This window comes from Meriones unguiculatus, chromosome 6 (assembly GCF_030254825.1).
Source record: "Meriones unguiculatus strain TT.TT164.6M chromosome 6, Bangor_MerUng_6.1, whole genome shotgun sequence".
NCBI lineage: Eukaryota > Metazoa > Chordata > Mammalia > Rodentia > Muridae > Meriones > Meriones unguiculatus.
In genome coordinates this window covers 125,366,165-125,388,046 of record NC_083354.1, presented here as the reverse complement: position 1 = coordinate 125,388,046, position 21,882 = coordinate 125,366,165, and the positions used below count along the sequence as shown (strand labels likewise).

Here is a 21,882-nt window from a genome sequence, read left to right as displayed (position 1 = left end):
CAGCTCACAACTACCTGTAACTCCAGCTCCAGGGAATCTGGCACCCTCTTCTGGCCTCTCCTGGCATGCACACATGGCATACACACACACTCACTCACAAACACACACACACACACACACACATGCACGTGTGCACATAAAAATAAATGTTCTTAAAAGTCTAGAAATTAATGCAAAGGACATTCACTTTCCCTTTCCAAGCAAGAAAGAGTTCTAAACTCTGGGGGAAATGTGGGAATGTTTTTATGTGTGATGGTTTCTTGTGGTGGCCTGGAGAGGAAGAGCTTCCTGGGCTTTGGGAGTCTCTGGTCAGAGATCTTGCATCATATACTGAAAGGAGAGTGGGTCTGGAGCTGGGACTGGCTGGCCAGAGCTGACAATCTCCCACCACCAGAGGAAGCACTCCCACAATGCCTGAGGGCAGCCCAGTCTAGGTACTTCTTGTTGCTGTGGTAAAATACCATGACTAAAGGCACCTTGGACTAAAGAGGAAAGGGTTTATTTGGTTTACACTTCCAGGTAATAATCAACAATCCATCACCAGCGGAGGCTGGCACAAACGCTCAAGTAGGAGCCTGAAGCATAGGGAACGGAGGAATGGTACTGTCTGGCTTACTGTCCATGGCTTGCTCGGCCTGCTTTCTTCTAGATCCCAGGGTCAGCTGGCCAGTGGGCTGGGTTTTCCCACAGCGGTCACTAATCAGTGAAATGCCCCCACAGACTTGCCTGCAGGCCAATCCGATGGAGGCCGTTCCTCAGGGGAGGTTCTCCGTTCCTGCGGGCCAATCCGATAGAGGCCGTTCCTCAGGGGAGGTTCTCCGTTGCCAGGTGACTCTAGTTTGTGTCAGGGTGACAATAACTAACAGGCAGAAGAAAGTCTTGAGGGTCTTGTGATGCCTCCGTACAACGTGAAAAGATCATATGCCTCTTGCATCTCGAGTTTACTTCCCACACTATAACAAAACACACCCTTGAAATACGACCATGGATGAATGCAAGTTTTTGTAGCCAGGAGTCCCAGTAGAGCCTTTTCTAGTAGTCTGCTTAGCTGCCGTGTAGGCACCATCACAAACAGCCACGCCACGCTTTTTTGGCTTTGTTGGTCTCCTTGTGGGGCTCCTGTCCCCTCTGCGTCCTTCTATACCTCCTCCTTCCATAAGACTCCCTGCACTCTGTCCAAAGTTTGGCTGTGAATCTCTGCATCGGCTTTGACCTGCTGGGTGGAGTCTTTTAGAGGACATCTGTGTTAGGCTCCTGTCCTGTTCCCTCTCTTCTACTGCTTCCGGTGTCTATCACGTTTTCCCTTCTGAATGATCATCAACCAAAGACCTTGCATAGAGAGGACCTAGATCCCCTGCTCAGATGTAGCCCATAGACACCTCAGTCTCCATGTGGGTCCTCTAGTAAGGGGAGAAGAGACAGTCTCTGACATGAACTCGGTTCCCTGCTCCTTGATCATTTCTTCCTGGTGGGGTGACCTAGCCAGTCCACAGATGAAGAGAATCCAGGCAGTCGTGATGGGACCTGAAAGATTAGGTCAGACAGTAGGGGAGGAGGATTTCCCCTACCAGTGGCCTAGGGGAGAGGGATGGGGAGGAAGAAAGAGAGAGGGTGAGACTGGGAGGAGGTGAGGGAGGGGTCTACAACCCAGATACAAAGTGAATAAATTGTAAAAAATAATAACAAAATAAAAAAACACAAATAGCCATGCTGAGCCTATCAGACTCTGTGCCAGGGACCTCAACAAATCTCAAAAGAAAAGGAAAACAGCCCCTTGAAAAACCAAAAAAGAAAAGAAAAGAAAACAACATCCAAATTATGGCAGCCTTGGGTGAAGAAAATTACTCACGGGTCTGGAACCGTATCTCAGCGGTAGGTGCACTTGCCTCTCACCCATGAGGCCCTGGGTTCGGACCAAGTATTGAAAAACATAAGGGGTGGAGAGGGCTGAGAAAGTGGCTCAGTAGATAAAGTGCTGGCCATGCAAGCATGAGGAAGAGAGTTTGGATGCCCAGAACTCACATAAAAGCTGGCAGGTATGGCAGCCCACTGGTAATCTCAGTGCTTGGGACCTAGAGACACAATACCAGCTGGTTAGTCAAGTTGGCAAGTTCTGTTTTCAGCAAGTCATCCTGCCTCAGAAAACAGAGTAATTGAGGAAAACACTGGACATCAATCTCCAGCCTCCACATGCACACACATGAACAAACACACACACACACACACCACATATCTGTGAAAAAAATGTTTAAGTACACATCATCAAAATATGATTATCTTCCTGTATAAAAGGTGAAACAGTGGGCTGAAGTGATGGCTCAGTGGTTAAGAGCATTGGCTGTTCTTCCTGAGGTTCTAAGTTCAATTCCCAGCACCCACATGTCAGCTTACAACCATCTATAATTGTAGTTCCATGGGATCCAAGGCCATTTTCTGGTGCGCAAACATACAGGTAGACAAAATACCTAAAAACATGTAATTAATTAATCTTTTTTAAAATACGAAAACAACTTAAATTTCTTTAAAAAAATAAAAGACGATACTGTCATGTGTGGTTGTTGACCATTACATACCTATCAACCTCAATCCACAACTCTGAAGAAAGACAGCAGCCCCATAATTCCCTTCCACACTGTCATTCCGCCAAGGTTAAGTGGGTTTGGTGATACTTTTTGCAGCAGCAAAAACCGTGGGGAGACATTTTCTCCATCCGTCACGCTGACCAAACCTGCTCATGTGTGCCTGCCCTACAAGCATCATTCACCCTATGATTTAGATCCCTCCTAACACAGGAGTTAGACACTGGTGGGTCCTTCCAGTTTGGCTCAGAGAGAGGGGTCAGGCTGTGGCTAGTCAGAACCAGACACGCGTGGTGCCATCTTCCTACGCAGGATGGACATGCAGGCATGGGACAGAACGTGCTACTTGGCAAAGGATGAGGCCACTTGGCAGGTCATGGGTCTCCTCTGAAAAGAGAACTGAAGAGTTTGATATATTGTGTTTGGGAGATACACAATAAATGTCAGTGTGATGGAGTAAGAAAAGGAACGTCACTGAGGTGAGTCGATGCTAATTGGAGCCTGGGGCAGGGCAGGGACAAATTGTATTTGGCAACATAGACAGGAATTATCATATGTATCGAGGTTAAAGAAAAATCTCTGTTTGGTGTAAAGATTTGCTTTGGAAACTGAAGGGGAATTACTGCTTCGTTAAGAGAAAAACAAAAAGCTGGGCCCACCTAACAAAAACCCCAATGCCAAATGCAAGAAGCTCTTTTTTGAGTTGTTACCCAGGGCTGGCCAGGAGACTCCCCAAAACACACAGCTTATTGCTTTTGCCCTTGGTTACCCTCCAGAGGCGGAAGGTGAGTCCTGTTGGTGAAGACAACAAGTACATCAGAAACAGGGCCTAGGGGACCCTGAGCTAGAAATGACCCGAACGCCGTCTCCCTGAGAGCTAGCTTCCATGGTACTAGAAGGCTCCGAGGAAGCTTCCAAAGGAGAGAACCAACCTAGGAACCGCATCAGTGACCAGCACAGCATGACCACCCTACAGGTACAATAGTGGCCTATATACCATGATGGTAACCAACATCTCTCTAATATGGCTTAAGACCAACCGACAAGATGGATGGCAATGCCTGGTACTGGGAACATAGTTAACTACTCGGAGCTAGTGAGGTCATGGTTACTGGAGGAAAATCTACAACCTCTAGCTTACTAAACCAGCATAATTCCTAACAACAGTCAGTAAACATTTGTCCTTATACCACGGATAAAGGGCGGTCCTCATTCTCATCACGAAAACTTCTCTTTGCAACAAGCAGAGACCACAACAGAAAGCCACAGCCAATCAAAATAAAGTCATGAAACCCAACCCTAATGGATACATCTGCAGAACACTCTCCACCTCAGGGTCAGGGACCATGTTAGAAGGGGGACAGGAAGATTTTGAGAGTCAGAGGACCAGAGAATTTGCTGCGAGATTCTGTCTTCTAGTGACCCCTCATGCTCCAGCCTCTGGCCGACCAACACTGCAGGTGACAGCCACCAAGCCCCAGGTTGAATATTTTTTATCTTGCTGTTTAATTTTACTCAGGAGTTTGCCCTGGGAGCTGGATGAGGGTCCGCACATCTCACATCTGCTGACCTAGCCCTACAGTGAAGGAGAGTCTATAACAAAAGATACATTTTCCCTCGAAAACTATGCGTTCAAACTCTCGCTGAAGAAAAGATGCACTGATAGTAATATGGTGAATTTACCTGGTCTGTGGGTTCACTTGGTGGCTGCCTGCACATGCCTAGCAGGAGTGCTGTGGCAGCAAATCGAACAACAGAGGAGACCAATGGCTTTGAGCCCCAGATGCCAGCATGCCTGCAGTTCACACTCCAGTGAAAGAGACAGAGAGAAACCAACCACAGAGCTATGGAGGAATACTTCAAGGGCACTCAGATAAGTTGAAAATGCCCCCCCCAAGGTATGCCATCTACTAATCCTTAGAGCCTGTGACTGCAACCTTCTATGGCAAAGAGGGAGAAAATGGGGTCAGTCTTTATAGATGGGATTAGGGTTCTCAAGACAGATTACCCTGGAGTTGAGGTGGGTCTCAAATACAATTACATATCCTCATGAAAGGCAGAGGGAGGGTTGACACAGATGGAAGGCAGGGCAGCGGGACCACAGAGGCAGAAAACAGAGTAAGGTAACCACATCCATAAGGCAAGGAGGCAAGGAATGCTGAAGGAGTCTGGTATTTGGAATTCTGTCTCCCGGCCTTGGCAGATTCAGGTCTTATCTAAATTCCATTTCTCAGAGGCTGTCCTTGGTGGTCTCTGTAGGTGGGGTGCTCTGAGCCTGAGAAATAGATAGCAAGTTCCCTGCAACCTTGGGAAGCAGATAGCAGACTTTGAGTGACCTTGAGTGAATTCTTGGTTGCCTTGCCAGGTGGCACAGATGTGTTGCTACTGTGAGAAAATTTTGCTTGTACCCTTTGCTTTATAAGCGTTGTTTGCACGTTCAGTAAACTGAGACTCGATCAGGAATCTGTCTTGTCTCCATTCCTCTGTCTCTGTCCCCCAATTTCCACTCCCTCTTTCAGGCGACCCTGTTCGACTAGCCCTCGGGATGGGTCAGAATGGTGGCAGCTGCTGGAATCTGGCAGAAAGATCCAAGTCTCTCTAGTCATTTCCGGAGGAATTGCGGTCCTTGATTCAACACATCTTGGTTGCAGCCCAGAGACAATTTCCAAAGCTTAGCCTCTAGAACTGTGACAAGATAAACTTCTGTTGCTCCAATCCGCAGTTTGTGCAGTTGTACCAGCTGGGAGAAATGAGCAGACACTCTTAAAAACTACTGGGAAAGCAGTTTGCTCGGGAACCTTGGGTCAAGCGTAGGAGCTGATCCTGGCTGTTATAAGCCAAAAGATTCCCTGGAAGCGGTACCAGCTGGGGGCAGGAGCTAGGGCTCCTCTAGTGGGCCAGTGGGCTTGAGACTGGATGGAAGAGCAAGCTTAAATCCCAGAGAGCTCCAGAAAGCTCCGGCTGTTAGCATCAGCCTGTTTGGGGGAAGCTACTGCCCATTTCAAGGGAAAGAGGGGCATCTTAGTCATCTCTCTTGTTCTTGCATCACTGGTGGCCTATAATTCCTGAAAGCATAACCCGGTTGGATGAAGATTAAAGTGATAGTGGGGGAAAAGCCTGTCCTCTATGTCTTCCTCAGTTTAGAGGAAGGAAGGGCGTCCCATGATTATTACACAGAAGGGAAGGAAGGGCGTCCCATGATTATTACACAGAAGGGAAGGAAGGGCGTCCCATGATTATTTCATAGAAGGGAACTCTTCCTAACCCCAGGAAGGTTCAACAACCCAAACCAATGACAACAATACCAAAGATACATGACAGGAGACAGCCAACCAAGGTGCGGAAGTTACAACCTAAAGAACCCGTAGGAGCCAGCCTGCACATGCGTAGAACTGAACTGTGAGCCATAACCACACACACACCCATGCATGACATCCTCGCTTGTTCTCTGAGCTCGCTGGCATCCCCCTCCTCCTCGTATTTTCACATCTCATTGTTGCATTCTTGACCGGGACATGTAAGCCAAATCCAACGGCCCCAGAGAAGGAGAAAGGAGAACGCAGGCTGGAAAAAAACCTCCACATATGGCTGTTCCACGCCTGCGTCCATGGAACTTAAGTCAGAATCCCCAGAACATCCCGGAACTAAAAGCAAACACTGTCATCGCTGAAACGAATTGTGTACTGGGTTGCCTGGCAACTCGGGGTTGTTATTGTGACTAACTGCTGGCCTAGACACATGTGAGTCTACCTTCAGCTCTCTGGAGAATGTAACTGAGTCATGATCCTACTTTGTTGAGCTCAGGGACCCCAAAACGAAGCAGAGGTCTAGGAGCCACAGGTGAGGTCACTCAGAAGACTGGAAGATGGAATGTTTCCGAACCATCTGGAGCCAAAGCCCACTGACATCAGCCTTCCAGCAAGCTCTGGCCTGTCTCTCGACCCGGTCACAGTGAGGGTCTGAGAGGGTCAGGGGTCAGACACTTTCATCGCTTGTCATTGTTTGTAAACTGGGCTTTATTCCTGGGAGGTTCCGGGGAACAACATAACGCCCTGTCCTATGAATAAAATTAAAAGGGAATTTAGCAAATATTTAAAATACTGGGCTGTGTCACCTTCCCAATACAGACTGTTCCTCGGTCTTGCTCTGACTGTCCGTGGCCCAGAAGCCTTCTTGTTCCATCAGAGGACAATCAGGGAAAGGGGTCAAGTGACCGCCCTGCCGCTAAGCAGTTCTGTGACAGAAGCAACTCTCCAAGCCCTGGATCCTGTACTCACAAACTCAGAAAAATAACAGGACTTTATAGGGCGGTTCAGTAACCCTTAATAAAATATACATCTGGCACACAAGTACGTTCACTCTGGCTGTCAAGATGGCTTGGCAGAAAGAGGCCATGGTCATCAAGCTTTCTGGCCTGAGTATGATCCCAGGACCCACGGGCTGGAAGGACAAAGCTGACTCCCACAGGATGCCTTCTGCCTTCCACATGCATTCTGGGACACACACAAACACACATAAATGTAAATATAAAGACATAAAAGAAAGGAGCATTCACTAAGCGGTGACTATTTTGTATGGGTTGGAAATGAGAGATCTCCCTCAGCCCTGTTGAGCTTGTCTGAAATATTTGACGTGTTCATCTCTTTGTTCTTTAGGACAAGCATGTGCACAGGGCATACTGTGATAGTGCTGACGTCACCTTGTCAGAACAGAGCGTCACCTGGGAGGGAGAGTCTCTTGAGAGAATCAGCAGAGCAGGAAGACCTGCCCACGGTGGATGGGGCCATTCCCTGACTGGGGTGAGTAAAGAGAGGAACAGCAGCCTGCACACTCTCGTTGCTCTCTTCACCTGGCTGCAGCTGGCCAGCCACAACAGGCTCCCGACGACTCTCCCACCACGATGGGCCATTACCAGGAACTCTGAGCTCAAAGAAACCTTCTGTCTCTACATGTTCTGTGTCACAACAACATGAAAGGAAAACAAGCAATTGCCGCAGTACCATCTTGCAGAATTCCTAAGAACGTTAAAGGAGAGGATATATGTTCGCCTGGTACAGGGTGCGTGACAATGAGCGTTCAGTAACTGGATTCTACCCCTGGTTTGCCCTCATGCGGATTAATCTAAAATTTAGATGGCTGGGGTTATCTGCGTGATTTCTCAAGAGGAAGGAAAATCTCTCTGAGTTACTAAGGCTAAGTTTTCTTAAGTTTAACTTTATTTTATGTGTAGGCAGTGTCTTCAGGCGTGCAGGGACACTGCCTGGTACCCACAGAGGCTAGAAGAGGATAAAAATAACCATTTAAGCCTCTATATTCCAACTAAATATCTATTTAAACCACTATATAATGAATTTGTTCAGAGTTTGAAAGGTAGGGCTCTTGTATTCCAAAAAGTCATAAATTTAAATATGGGGGTATGAGAAATTCAAATTTAATTAGTAAGGTAATAACTAGTAAGTGGCAAGTGCATCTACCATAAATAAATTCTATACATATGGGGCACATGACTAAGCATTTTAATGTGTCATGCCTTATAGATTGAAAAAACAATTGATTTATATTATGATAAAATTTATCCTTATTGGACGGTGGCGGCGCACACCTTTAATGCCAGCACTCAGGAGGCAGAGGCAAGTGGATCTCTGTGAATTTGAGTCCAGGCTGGTCTACAGAGTGAGTTCCAGGACAGCCAAGACTATGCAGAGAAACCCTGTCTTGAAAAACAAACAAAAACTTGCTCTTATTATGGCATTTTAAGTTCATTGCTTTGAATAAAGAGTTGGCCATATGATGACCACATTTATTGGCTGATTTTATAGAACAAATACTTTTTTAATTTTTTTATTTATTTTATTTATTTTTAATAACACTTTATTTATTTTGTATCCCCCTCTAGTTCCCTCCCTCCTCCCCTCCCAATCCCTTCCCTCTTCCCCCTTCTCCATGTATGCCCTTCCCCAAGTCCACTGGTAGGGGAGGGTTTCTTTTTCTTCCTTCTGATCCTAGTCTGTTAGGTCTCATCAGGAGTGGCTGCATTGTCTTCCTCTGTGGCCTGGTAAGGCTGCTCCCCCCTCAGGAGGAGGTGATCAAACAGCAGGCTAATCAGTTCATGTCAGAAGCAGTCCCTGTTCCCATTACTATGGAACCCACTTGGACACTGAACTGCCATGGGCTACATCTGTGCAGGTGTTCTAGGTTATCTCCATGCATGGTACTTGGTTGGAGTATGTGTCTCAGGAAAGACCTCTGTGTTCAAATTTTTTGGTTCTGTTGCTCTCCTTGTGGACCTCCTGTCCTCTCCAGATCTTACTATTTCCCACTTCTTTCATAAGATTCCCTGAACTCTGCCCAAAGGTTGCCCATAAGTCTCAGCATCTGCTTTGACAGTCTGCAGAGTAGAGCCTTTCATCGACCCTCTGTGGGAGGCTCCTAACTTGTTTTCTGTTTTCTTTTTCTTCTGATGTCCATCCTCTTTGCCTTTCTAAATGGGGATTAAGCATTTTAGCCAGAGACCTCCCTCTAGATTAGTTTTTTTAGGTATACATATTGTATTAGGTTTATCCTATAGTATATGTCTATATGAGTGAGTATATACCGTGTGTGTCTTTCTGCTTCTGGGATAGCTCACTCAGGATGATCCTTTCCAGTTCCCACCATTTACCTGCAAATTTCACAATTTCCTTGTTTTTCATTGCTGAGTAATATTCCATTGTGTAGATGTACCACAATTTCTGTATCCATTCTTCAGTTGAGAGGCATCTGGGTTGTTTCCAGCTTCTGGGTATTACAAATAAAGCTACTACAAACATGGTTGAGCAAATATCCTTATTGTGTACTTGAGCCTCTTTTGGGTATATGCCTAGGAATGGTATAGCTAGATCTTGAGGAAGCGCTATTCCTAGTTGTCTGAGAAAGCACCAGATGGATTTCCAGAGTGGTTGTACAAGTTTACATTCCCACCAGCAGTGGAGGAGGGTTCCCCTTTCTCCACAACCTCTCCAGCATGTGTTGTCACTTGAGTTTTTGATCTTGGCCATTCTGATGGGTGTAAAGTGAAATCTCAGAGTCGGTTTGATTTGCATTTCCCTGATGGCTAATGAAGTTGAGCATTTAAGTGTTTCTCTGCCATTTGATGTTCCTCTATCGAGAATTCTGTTTAGCTCTGTTCCCCATTTTTTAATTGGATTACTTGATTTGCTGCTTTTCAGCTTCTTTAGTTCTTTATATATACTGGATATGAGTCCTCTGTCAGATAAAGGGTTGGTGAAGATTCTTTCCCATTCTGTAGGAGGTCGTTTTGTTTTGATGATGGTGTCCTTTGCTTTGCAGAAGCTTTTCAGTTTCATGAGGTCCCATTTATTGATTGTTGCTCTTAGAGCCTGTGCTGTTGGTGTTCTGTTCAGGAAGTTGTCTCCTGTACCAATGAGTTCCAGGGTCTTCCCCACTTTTTCTTCTAACCAATTTAATGTGTCTGGTTTTATGTTGAGGTATTTCATCCACTTGGACTCTAGTTTTGTGCAGGGTGGTAAGTATTTGCATTTTTCTACATGTAGACAGAACGGATACTTCTTGACATATTTATTTTATTTGATAGGAATGTCTGTATGTATGTATGCGCACCGCATACATGCCTGGTACACATACATGCCTGGTACACATACATGCCTGGTACACATACATGCCTGGTACACATACATGCCTGGTACACATACATGCCTGGTACACATACATGCCTGGTACAGCAAGCCAGGAGAGGATGTCAGACCCCGTGGAACTGGAGTTATAGATGGTTATCAGCTGGACTGTGCAGGTGGTAGGAAGAGCAAGCTTAAATCCCAGAGAGCTCCAGAAAGCTCCGGCTGTTAGCATCAGCCTGTTTGGGGGAAGCTACTGCCCATTTCAAGGGAAAGAGGGGCATCTTAGCCATCTCTCTTGTTCTTGCATCACTCGTGGCCTATAATTCCTGAAAGCATAACCCGGTTGGATGAAGATTAAAGTGATAGTGGGGGAAAAGCCTGTCCTCTATGTCTTCCTCAGTTTAGAGGAAGGAAGGGCGTCCCATGATTATTACACAGAAGGGAAGGAAGGAACTGAACTAGGATCCTCAGCAAGAACAGTGTCTCATTTGGGGTTACTATTGTTGTGATGAAATACCGTGACCAAAGCAACTTGGGGAAGGAGGGGCTATGGCTGGGCTACAAATTAAATAACCTGTGATTAATATAAAAAAAGAACCTTATTTCCCCCGGCCACAGAGGAAGACAATGCAGCCAGTCCTGATAAGAACTGATAGTCTAGAGTCAGAAGGAAGGGGAGGAGGACCTCCCCTATCAGTGGGCTAGGAGAGGGGCATGGGAGAAGAGGGAGGGAAGGTGGGATTGGGAGGGGATGAAGGAGGGGGCTACAACTGGGATACAAAGTGAATAAATTATAATAAATTAAAAAATTTTAAAGAACCTTTTCTTTCTCATTTATCCCCAAGATGGCATGTTAATATTAATATCACAATACAAAACATATTTAAAAGTCCCACAGTCTTTACAAATTCAAACACATTAAAACTCCAGTCTCAGCCAGAGAGACCATTCCAGAGAGCTGGTGTGCAGCCATTGGTAGCTGTACTGGGAAAACACAGCACACAAGAAAGAAGCTCACAACCTCATTGGCAAAAAAAAAAAAAAAAAAAAAAATGTTCTCATATCAGAGACAAAAGAACTCTTGCAGTCATTTATGTCCCCCTTCTTCTCTAGAGAGAGGATACCAAAAAGCTGTGATCAAAGGTCTGTTCATCTTATTCAGAAAGTCACCATTAAGCCAAATGTCTGTCGGTGTGTCAGCCGCAATGTATCAGACAAGTTCTGTCACTACAAGCTGACAGAACTTGGCAACCGTCTGATTGCCAAGGTTGAAGGCAAAGGAAATGGAGTCAAGACAATTATAGTCAACATGCTTGACAGTGCAGAGGTGGTTACCTGGCCTCCAACGTATTCCACCAGCATTTTGGTTAGGAGTTGGGAGCACAGAGCCAGTTTGGTGTTAAGAATGGCTTCTTCAAGAGGGAAGAATGAGGGCACAGTCACAGTCTGAAGAAAGCAAAACCAAACTCTATCAGTGCAAATAACTCAATGTCCAATGTCTGGGATCCATTCACAATCTTCCGGGCTCCTCCAAAGGGCATGGGTCACTTCTCCAGCTCTGCCCTCTACAGCACACACAGCTGTCTTCTAAGTGTGGACAGGCTCCACTCCTCCACAGCTGCTGTTCTTGGGGGACTGAACATGGTACTGGCATCTCCAAAATGCTGGGGTCTCTGCAGCAGCTGGGCTGCACTTTCACCACTGTCGTAGGTTCTCTTCATGGTGTTAAGCCTCGACTTCTCTGCGTGGCCCCTTTAATCCTGGGCCTTCAGCTGAGGCTGCACCTTCACCAGTGGCCTCTCCTGGCCTCTCCCAGTGCCAGGCCTCAGCTGATCTCCATGACCCCTTCATGCCTTCAAAACCAGTATCATCTGAGTGACTTTATACTACCAACTTTGGCCACCTCTGGAGCACAGCTGCTGTGTGCTGTCCATGAGGAAACACTTCCCAGAAGATTTTGCCTCACAGATGCTGGTCTCTCCTTAATCACCACTGATTTCTCAGCTCCATAGGACCAGCATCAAGTACCTCAGTAAAGCAAAGACTTCACTTTAGTAGTTCTGGTATCTTGTTAAATCATGGCTGATTCTTCAGCCCCAACTAACTGAAAACACAGAATCTTAATTCAAAATAACAAATGACAGCCCCCCACCCACAGAGTCTTTAAAACCTCCCTCTGAAACGTCACAGTCCAGGCCTCATCTTCTGCATTGCCTTCAACAATTTCATCTTCCGTGCTCCTACCGAGCAGCTCACCAAGGTTTGAACACTCAGTTGGTTTTCTAGCCCAAAGCTCCAAATTCCTTTCACAATCCTCCCAAAACAACATGGTCAGGTCTGTCACAGAAATACCCCCATTATCCTGATACCAACTTGTCTTAGTTTGTTTACCATGCTATGAAAAAACATCATGACCAAAGCAACTTGGAGAGGAAAGGGTTTATTCAGCGTAAGCTTCCACATCACAGTTCTTCATCAAAGGAAGTCAGGACAAGAACTCAAGCAGGAGGCAGGACCTGGTGCAGAGGCCATGAAGGGGTGCTGCTCACTGGCTTGCTTCTCCTGGCTTGTTCAGCCTGCTTTCTTAGAGAACCCAGCCCAGGGATGGCACCACCCACAATGGACTGGGCCCTCCCTCATAAATCATTAATTTAAAAAGTGCCCTACAGGCTTGCTCACAGCCAGATCTTATGGAGGCATTTTCTCAGTTGAGCCTCCCTCCTTTTTGATTATGCTCACTTGTGTCAAGTTAACATCAAACTAGCCAGTACAAGCAGTAAATACTCTTAACTGACTCACCCTTTCTCCAACCCCAAACACCTAACACTTTTATTGCTTTTATTAGACGAGAAAGAAAGAAAAGATGGATGAGACAAAGAGTGGAGTATGGAGAAAAGATAAAGAGTCAAACTTTCAAAATCTCAGGAGAATCTCTAAGCCCCCAGGAATCCTGCCAGCATCCCTCTGACTAGAGCTGCAGGTGTGAACCCTGTTCATCACCCGCTGCTGTTAGACACTGCCAAACACTAACACAAACACTTGCTCCAAAACGAACTGACAGAAACCAGTTTTTCCACTACAGTGATAACAGTTTCAGCTGGGCCTGGCTGGATGTCTGAAGCATCTTCCTCCTCGTGGTTGACCTTTCCTATTTATTCATCCTGAGCAACCTTCCTGGAGGCTATTTGTAATGACTGCCCTGTTGGCCCCTGCTTGTCCACACTTTAGAGAGGTATTAAATCATGGCAGGTGGCCTCAGGGCTGCCCCAGGCTTGTTAGCAGTAACACATCAATTCAAACAGCCCAAACCTAAACTGTCAGTTACACAAGACCCTCGTCTTAATAGGCTGTCTGGGTAAATGTCTTTAACCTGGGGTAGCACTTGCCTGGAATATTCAATCCACAGCTGCAGCCTCCAGGACTTCAAATGCTTTAAAGTTTCTCCTACTTTACAGTTGGGGCTTTTCATTCAACACTTCTAGCCATGAACAGACAAGTAGAGCACTAGCTATGGTCCACAAACCCCCTCTCCCATGGGCAGTTCCTTTCCCTACACTCAAACTAGGGGCTCATCACAGCCAGGTCTAGACACACACATCATCTCAGAAGCATTCCCTTCTGTTAACTGAATAACCATTCTTAATAAAACAAGCTATTAATGGGCCAGCCTCAGTCAATTGTTTGGGCAAGTCATGACTGACTAAACAGCTTCTTAGTGACCCAAGGAGTCAGTGCCAAGATAAAAGAAATGCTTTCTCCTTTGTAGCATTTGAGCCGGAGGCTTGGCCAGCTGGAATAGAAAATGCAATAGGATCTGACAAAAAAAAAAAAAAAATCACACATATATTCAATAAAAATCCACATTTTTATTTAAATTGTTTTTAAGCTGTTACTATTAAAGATTTTCATGATTCTTTTTTGACATTTTGTGAGGATTCTTTTCTTTTTTTAAGACAGGGTCTTCCTATGATGGTGTGGCCATGCTGGCCTTGACTCAGCATCCTTATGATTCTTGGTTGTCAAACTGGCCTAGAATCACCCAAAAGACAAGGCTCTGGACAAGTCTATAAGGGAGTTTCTGGACAGGCTTAATTGAGATAATAAGACCCATCCTAAGCGTGGGTGGCACCCCTGTTAAATAAAGTTAATTTTATAAAACTGTGTTTCTCAGTTTCTCTCTTAACCTGGCTATCACACAAATAACTGAGATTCTTTCATATTTGTTTAATAATAAGACTCGCAACACAATAACTGAGCAGTTACTACTCTATTCTTAAACCTCTAAGCTAATTTGTTTTCCTCCCAGCAAACATCCCAGAGACATTTGTACTTTGTAGCTTTTCCTGCTCCAGCTCCTTCTCCTGATCCCTCTGGACATCTACCCTTGGCTGAATCCCTTGCTTCCTCCTCTAACTCCTCCTCCCCTGGCTGGCAGGAAGTCCAGCCCTATTCTCTCCCCTGCTCAGCAATTGGCTATAAAGCTGCTTTACTGGCATATCAGAGGACAATTGGGGAGCAGTGTTTACACAACATTGAGACAGGAGATTCCCAGAACAAGGATTGTAACCAGATAGAAGTACAGAAATCAGCATTTGAATTACACAATAATCTTGTGCCTACAGCACAACGGGGAGCTGTCCTACTCATTGCTCTCTGCTTCATGGCTGTGGATATAACCAGCTACCTCTCACTCCTGCCACAATTTCTTCAACACCATGATGAACTGTACCTCCAGAGTGTGGGTCAAAATAGACCCCCCCTTAATAGCTTTTGTCAGGTGTTCTGTCACAGCCACAATTAACTAATCTATTCCTCCCCAACCTTCCAAGTGCTGGAATTACAGACTGGCTACCATCCTGGGTCATTACTAAGAACCGCATTATTCACTTGTTTCATTGTTCTTACCTTTGGATTTCCTCTCTTCCAGGACCTACTCTTCTCTTCTAACAATCTGAATCCTGAGCCATCTGGTTCAACTGCCCAAATCTAATCAATTATCAGTGAAGGTCTAATTCATGTCACACATTCCTAATGCTTCCGCTGCTGTCCGCACTGATCTCCTTGTTCTCCACACTTACTTATTTACATATTCTTTTGGTTTTTTGAGACAAGGACAGGCCTCACTCTGTAACCTGTGCTGGCCACCCCTTTACATCCACACATATTCTGTCCAATCAGAAACAGTGTTCAGATCAGCACCATCATACATGCCTGCTGTCCCATCACTTGGGAAGTAGAGGCAGGAAATTCAGGAATTCAAGGTCAGCCTCAGCTACACAGTGAGTTTGAGGCTAGCCTGGGCTACATGTGAGCCTGTCTCAAAAACAAACAGTGTGGGCATCATGAACAAACAGTGTGGGCATCATGATGCATGCCTTTAATGCCAGCACTCTGGAGGCAGAAGCAGGTGATTTCTGCCTCTGTTGTTTCAAAGCCAGCCTGGTCTACATTGTGAGTTCTTGGCCAGCCAGCGCTATGCAGTGAGAGCCCATCTCAAAGAAACTAATAAGGCAGTGCTCCCTCCTTTCATTATTGATAACGATGCCTCTCCTTGGATGGAAAGCAGGGAAAACAAGGAAAGAGAAGCTTTAAACTGTGACTGAGTTTCACAGCAGACTCCCTACTGATCCAGGAAATAACGAGAAGGCCGACTCACTCCCCAAGTACCATGAGGAATTCATTCCCCAAATGAACCCATGGTCTGTGGGTCAGCCTCAACACCCCCCCCCGATGGTCTTCTGCATCCAGACCACCCAACTACGGAAGACTATGGAAAATGGAGGACCCGCTCTTCCATCAATGCGTCCCAGTCCCTTGATGTGTTTGAGCTTCCCAGCAACCTTCTCTAAACCTACATCTTAGCAACAGAAGGCCAGGGAGGCCTACACCACTGCTCATTTCCCCTGCGAAGACTGGGCCCTGCCCTTAGGAGCTGGCAGAGGAGAAAGGAGGGCTGAGAAGGGAGCTGGGGGGCGCTTAGGAGGCTATCTCAGAGAGAAGCGGAGTTTCTGTCATAAGCAGGACTTTTTCACATAGCTGGGAGACTTGAAGACTGACAAAAGAAACACTAGTTGGAGGACATAAGTGCAGCTGGGAAGGCATGCATCATTCCTAAAAAACAGCCGTGTTTTTAACTTCTCTGGAGTCATGGTGATTCTTCAAAGCCGGTGCTCCAAGGCCTCAGCTTTATCCTAGATCCTCACTGGATATGAGACTAAAACTTCAGGAAGCCAAATGTGGTCCTGCCTGCCCTGGAGCTTGGATCAAAGAGTGTGTCACTGGTGACAGTGGTCTCCCCCCACCCATCAAATCAAAAAAGCATCTCCACATTGGAAAGAAGGCCAGGGGTAGCATAGCGAATCACGAGGAGACAAGCCTCACTCCTTTCCCAAGACTTGACGCTGATACACCAGGCCTACCTCCTCTCATGGCAGAATGCTCAGGGATCACCGGAATCCCACAGCCTTCTCTCATCCTTGGTGTGTGGAGGGACTCCTTTAACTGAACGCACAGGGACTTCCCTAGAGCACGCAAGACTCAGAAGTCAATCTTCGCACCGCAAAAACGTAAGTAAACAAAATGAACAGGTGTCCTAGACTCTATCATCCAAAAACTGGCTTTTTCATCTTCGAATCCCACGGCTGAAATCCCTCAACAACAGCCATGTGTTACTCCCAGTGCGGGGCTGTTATCAACCAACGCAGTACCGCTTTGCTTGCCCCTAATTCAGTAACATTCTTCGACTTTTGCTTTAAAATGGACAGGGCAACAAGGTGGCTCAACGGGCAAATGCACTTGCTACCAAGCCTGACAACCTGAGTTCACCGTCCAGGACCCATGTGGTGGAAAAACCAACTCCTGAAAGTTGGACTCTGACCTACACACACACACACACACACACACACATACACACACAAAAAAATAAATATATGCAAAAAAAAATAAGACTTCTGCTTCTACATTTGATCTCAGGAACCCGTGTGCAGAAGGTGACCTAAAACCTACGTAGAGAAAAGGAATCTGTCTCCGAGCCTTTGCTGACCTCAGTCCCCCCTGATCTACCAACCATCAACTGACCATCAAGACCAGGAGAATTGCCAAGTGAAATCAGCTGTTACTACAGTCCTTGCCCTCAGACACTTGACAGAATTAACCCATGGCTGTAAACACAGATGGACAGAGGCTGGTACATCACTTAACCAAACAGGGGCTTCTCCATGGGAGCCTGTATCTTCCCCGGTTACGGGTTTTTGTCCAAGTCCCCAGTGTAGATGTACATCTCTCCCTGTGGAATGGGCCCTGGCACTAGGATTCCCAACCTTACAGTTTCTAGGATGATGGGCAGGACCAGGCAACTCTCTGAAGCAACATCCCAAAGTGAACGGTGAGGCAATGGCGATAACCTTGGCAAAGCGCTCTGCAAGCCTGTTGCCCTCTGCTCTGAGCAGGGGTCAGCGGTCACAGTCCACAACTGAGGAGATGGTAAAGTCACACACAAGCAAGATTTACGACAGCCTGGAAAGGCTCCATCCACTGCTGCCTGCTGTCTCCTCAGCAGATCAGTGTTGGGTACAACAATTTGGGTAGGAGGCGCCATTCCACTTCATATCCTAGAGCTCCTCCAGGGAGCCCCGCTGTATTTCTCCACCCCAATAAACTAGATCAAGGTGCTCAATGCCCATGGGTATGAGGTCCTCAGGCTTTAAAGCCTTCCAGAAATCCCTCAGCACAATTGGCTTCTGTCAATTATTCCTTTAGGAATCCAGCTCAACACAAATGCCTTCTGTGTTACACTTGCCTTTGTTTTGAGCAACTCATACAGACCTCTCTCTTACCTCCTCTAGGTAGCTCTTCTACCTTGCAGACTTTCTTTATAGCCATGCTAAGTCACTTACTTCCTATCTCACAAACATCTTGTGCCACAAAAGGGCTCAGCAAAGATGTATGAGCTCTTTGCCAGCCTTGCCAACCCTGAACCAGTTCCTCCTAAGAGTCCTGTGAATTCCATCCTCCCAGGCCCTGTACACTGAGGATCGTACATTGTTTACCTCGTCTCAGGTTTCTTCAGTAGCCCCTGTCCCTCCTGTATAGTCCGTCAGCCCCTGCTACCCATGGTAGGTATCTGACACCCTCTTCTGACCTTCTTGAGTACATAATGTGATACATAGATACACCCATACAATTTAAAATGGTTTAAATCTCATAATTTAAAAAAATACAGTTTAAAAAGTTTACAGTACTTAGAACAGTGACTGCATGTGGCTGACACATGCAATTTTTTATTTTACACAAGCCATGCATCATACTCAGCTTGTTTTCTCGCTTGTTCGATCTCTCAGATCCCAAGTGCAATCCACACTTCTTGACAAGAATTATTTGCATTTAGTGTGTGGTGGTGGGGGAGTGGTATATGTGGACCATGACATGCATGGGAAGGTCAGAGGACAAATTGCAGGAGTTGGTTCTCTTTCTTCACCATGTGGGCTCCAGGTATCAAGCGCAAGCCATCGACTGGGTGGAAGACACCTTGGCTACAGAGCCAGCTCCCGGCCTGGGCGAAAGTTCTTGTCCTGTCCTTAAAACAGTTCTAATAAGGTTAGCCTACAAGCACATTCCAGCATTATTTTCTACCATGGTACACAGGAAGAACGTGTGCTCTTTGGGGATCAGTGAAGCTCTAAAAGTTATTGGTGGCTGCTCCCTTTTTCCAGTGGTTGATTTTTTTACATTTTCACAATTATAAAATTTGGCCCTTCCCAGATGATTTATCCTAACTTTAGAAGTCAGGGGGTTTAAGAAATGGAGAGATGTTTGTTCCTACTCAGAATCATGGGTTGTTTTTGTTTTTGTTTTCGTTTTGTTTTTCCACACTGGCTACTTGAAAGGTTATTTCATTTTTTTCATTCTGACTTCACACTTAATAAACATGATTAAAATTCAAAATGACGTCCTTGTTTTCTAAAGTTACATAATTATTATTGAGGAAAAACATACACTACATAAAGTTATTGACCAAGATAAATGGTTGGGGTTAAAGCAGCATTTGTTTTCTGCTCTTCTCTACAGAAAGACCAAAAAAAAAAAAAAAAAAACCCAAGTAACCTTAATTAACGTTTCTTTTGGTGATGGCTCACTCCCCTGTTCCCCTGTTGACCTTCCAACAGTCTGTCCTCAAAAGAGAAGCCTCCTTAGGGTCTATTTATTTTAATTAACAGGATTTCCAAACCCACACTGACTCACCTGATGAATTTTAGAAGTAGACTTTCATTATCAGTCTATTTATGCTGTCTTAGTAGTCTATTGCTGTGAAAAGGCACCATGACCATGGCAACTCTTATTTAAAAAAAAAAAAAAAATTTTTTTTAAAGCACTTACTTGGCTTTGTCTTACAGTTTCAGAAGCTTGGTCCATTATCATTATGGTGGAGGCATGGCAGCCTGAAGGCAGGCAAGGCACTGGAGAAGGAGCTGAGGGTTCTGCACCCGGATCAACAGGCAGCAGGAAGAGAGAAGACAGAGTCTGGCTTGGACCTTGAAAGCTCAAAGTCCCTCTCTGCTCCCCCGGCCCCTTTCTCCCCTATCCCTCCACCCCCACAGCACACTTCCTCAAAGCCACATCTACTCCAAGAAGGTCACACGGTCACACATCCTAATCTTCTCAAACAGTGCCACACCCTGGTGACCAAGCATTCAAATCTAGGAGCCTGTAGGAGCCATTTTTATTTAAACCACCATATATACTGTTGACAGCTGTATGGGATTCATGCTATTGAGACAACTGGCTGAGTTTCTTTTTTTATTATTTATTTTTATGAATTACAGTCTATTCACTTTGTATCCCACCTGTATCTCCCACCCTCCTCCCCTCCCAATCCCACCCTCTCTCTCTTTCCCCACCTGAACCCCTCCCCCAGTCCACTGATAAGGGAGGTCCTCCTCCCCTTCCCTCTGATCCTAGTCTATCAGGTCTCATCAGGAGTGGCTGCATTGTCTTCCTCTGTGGCCTGGTAAGGCTGCACCACCCTGAGGGGGAAGTGATCAAAGAGCAGGCCAATCAGTTCATGTCAGAGACAGTCCCTGTCCCCATTACTATGGAACCCACTTGGACACTGAACTGCCATGGGCTACATCTATGCAAGGGTTCCAGGCCATCTCTATGAGTGGTCCTTGGCTGGAGTATCAGTCTCAAAAAAGACCCCTGTGCTCAGATTTTTTGGATCAGTTGCTCTCCTTGTGGACCTCCTGTCCTCTCCAGGTCTTACTATCTCCCACTTCTTTCATAAGATTCCCTGCACTCTGCCCAAAGTTTGGCTATGAGTCTCAACATCTGCCTCAATACCCTGCAGGGTAGAGCCTTTCAGAGGCCCTCTGTGGTAGGCTCCTGTCCTGTTCCCTGTTTTCTCCCTGTACGATGTCCATCCTCTTTATCTTTCTTAATGGAGATTCAGCATCTTAGCCAGAGTCCTCCTTCTTGATTAGCTTCCTTAGGTGTACAGATTTTAGTATGTTTATCTTATATTATATGTTTAATATCCACTTGTAAGTGAGTATATACCATGTGTGTCTTAAAAATAATGTTATATATTGTAATCCTTACATCAGGGCCAATTCTAATAGAATCAGAAACATAAATAAGAAAAATAAATTAAAAAAAGAAGCTGTGGTGGTGAGATGTACCTGGAATTTTAGCACTTGGGAGGTAGCGACATGTCATCATTGACTATGTAGGAAGTTCAAGTCAAGCCTGGGCATGTAAGACCTTGTCTCAAAGCAACAAAAATAAGAAGAAAAAGAAGAGGAAGATATCGAGGGAAAGGGAGAAATTACAAAAAAAAAAAAAAAAAAAGATATGAAACTTCTATTCCTAACAGTAGCTTAAGTATTTCACCAACGATCCTGCTGTGAACAAAGTGAAGTATGTTTAAGCACGTATTTACTGTAGGAACAAATTATCCTATACCTTAGTACTTACTAATGGGAAATAAAAATGTGCATTCACACAAGGACTACCCCACAAATGTTCACAGTGACCGTCCTTGCAAGAGCCCAGGTGGGCAACAACTCGAATTCCAGCAACAGCTGAGTGGTCAGACAAACTGTGCAGACATCTAGTCCAAGGAGCACCGCTGCGCAGTGAGAAGGCGTGAGTTACTGTTCGTGCAGCAACACAGACGAATCTCGATACAACTAACCCTGAGTGACAGAAGCCAAGCAAAGGTGAGCAAACAGGACACACTTTCGTTTATAGAGATGTGTAGACAATAAAAACAAATCATCTGTTACCTAGGATGGGAATTAGGATGAAACATACGGTAAAAGCCCAAAAGCCACAAGGATAAATTTGCCGGGTGATACATTAACATATTATATGTAACTACTGAATACATCTTCAGTACTTCAAGTTCCATCAACTGTTTGTCAGAACTTACATTCTGCTAATGTGTTAGGCAGCTTAAGAAGGCTGTGAAAAATGACACAGACCTGATCCAGAAGAAGGCCAGGGGGTGTGCTGGAATACGGTGCCCTTTCTTCATTTGGGAAGCCTTTATGTGTTATCTTAAAAGAAAGGAATGGTAGGCCAGCAATATGGCTCAGTAGGTGGACCCAAGTTCAGTGCCTGGCCCCATATGATGGTGGGAGAGAAGCGACTGAGATCCTCACCATTAC

General features: G+C 45.6%; 1 long non-coding RNA gene across 1 annotated transcript; it reads right to left on the bottom strand.

Annotated features, from left to right (window-relative positions):
• Positions 1-514: 514 nt before the first annotated feature.
• On the bottom strand, positions 515-19,805 carry LOC132654760 (uncharacterized). The gene is made up of 3 exons (XR_009592476.1): positions 19,592-19,805; positions 2,023-2,072; positions 515-1,575 (listed from the first exon to the last, which is right to left on the bottom strand). It is a non-coding gene; the product is annotated as an uncharacterized LOC132654760 (long non-coding RNA).
• Positions 19,806-21,882: the final 2,077 nt, after the last annotated feature.